Genomic DNA, 2,013 nt, shown 5'->3' with positions numbered 1-2,013 from the left:
CCCAGTCAAAAGACACAGACTATGTGAATGGATTAAGAAACAAAACCCATCTTTTTGTTGTCTGCAAGAAACTCATCTCACTTTCAAGGGCAGGCATTACTTTAAGGTGAAAGTATGGAAAAATAAAAATATCAAGTGAATGGTACTAAGAAAAAAGCAAGCATTGCAATTCTAATATCTGATAAAATAGACTTTAAAGTGAAACTAATCAGAAGAGACAAAGAGGGCCACTTCATTCTGATGAAAGGAACAATAAACCAAGAAGATATTACAATCATGAACATATATTCACCAAACTCTTGTGCACCCAACTTCATAAAAGGACTTTAAGACCAGATTAATCCCAACTCATTAACAGTAGGGAACTTCAATACCACATTGTCACCATTAGATAGGTCAACAGGACATAGAATTAACAGAGAGACATCTGAATTAAACAATACCATATATCAAATGGACCTAACAGACATGTACCGAATGTTCCACCCAAGCACCAAAGAATATACTTTCTAATCAGTGCCCCTTCTCCAAAATAGACCATGTACTGGGGCACAAAACAAGCTTCAACAAATACAAAAAGATTGAAATAATTTCATGCATTCTATCAGACCACAATGCAATTTATTTTAAGCTTTAGCTTAAAATCAATACCAGAAGAAACCCCAGTAACCAGATGAACACATGGAGATTAAATGACACACTCCTGAATGATGAATGGATCAAAGGAGAAATTAAGAAATAAATAAAAGCATTGTTGGAACTAAACGAAAAGGACAATACAACACAACAAAACCTCTGGGACAAACTGAAAGCAGTCCTTAGAGGGATGTTTATAGCTCTAAGTGCCTACATTAAAAAATCAGAAAGAACACAAATAAATGACTTAACACTGCATCTCAAGACACTTGAAAAGAAACAACAAATGAAACCCAAACCCAGAAGACAAGAAGAAATGCAGACAAGAAAGAAGAAATAACAAAAATCAGAGCAGAAATTAATGAAATAGAAACAAAGAAAACAATAAAAAGAATCAATGAATCCAAGAGCTGGTTCTTTGAAAAGATAAACAAGGTTCACAGACCCCTAGCCCAGTTAACCAAAAGAAAGAAAGAGCACCTCCAAATCAACAAAATCAGAGATGAAAGGGGAAACATCACAGCAGATACCAAAAAGATCCAGAACATTATAAAGGAATATATTAAAAACCTATATGTTACTAATTTGAAAACCTAAAAGACATGGACAGATACCTAAAAGTAAGGGAACCACCAAACTAAACGATGAAGAGATTAACAGCTTAAACAGACCCATATCACACAAGGAAATTGAAACAGTAATACAAAACCTCCTGACTATAAAAAGCCCAAGACCAGATGGATTTACAGAATTCTACCAGGCATTTAAAGAGGATCTACGTCCAATACTACTTAAGTTATTCAAAAAGATATAAATGGAGGGAGATCTTCCAAATTCCTTCTATGAAGCCAGCATCACTCTAATACCAAAGCCAGGTAAAGATACAACCAAAAAAGACAACTATAGATCCATATCTTTAATGAACATACAGAGAGGATCTACGTTCAATACTACTTAAGTTATTCAAAAAGATATAAATGGAGGGAGATCTTCCAAATTCCTTCTATGAAGCCAGCATCACTCTAATACCAAAGCCAGGTAAAGATACAACCAAAAAAGACAACTATAGATCCATATCTTTAATGAACATACAGACACATGGCTCAAAGACCTCAATGTAAAGCCTGAAACTCTGAAACTCTTAGAAGGAAACGTTTGGAAAAACCTACAAGATATAGGTGTAGGAAAGGACTTTCTAAACCAGACACCAATAGCCCAGGAAACAAGGGCAAGAATTAACAAGTGGGACCTCCTTAAACTAAAAAGCTTCTGTACATCAAAGGAGACAACCAAGGAAACAAACAGAAAACCCACAGAATGGGAGAAAATCTTCACCAGCGATACATCTGATAGAGGTTTAATTACCAGAATATATAA

Source organism: Nannospalax galili, unplaced genomic scaffold (assembly GCF_000622305.1).
Source record: "Nannospalax galili isolate Female #2095 unplaced genomic scaffold, S.galili_v1.0 scaffold323, whole genome shotgun sequence".
NCBI lineage: Eukaryota > Metazoa > Chordata > Mammalia > Rodentia > Spalacidae > Nannospalax > Nannospalax galili.
This window is presented reverse-complemented; position numbering follows the sequence as displayed.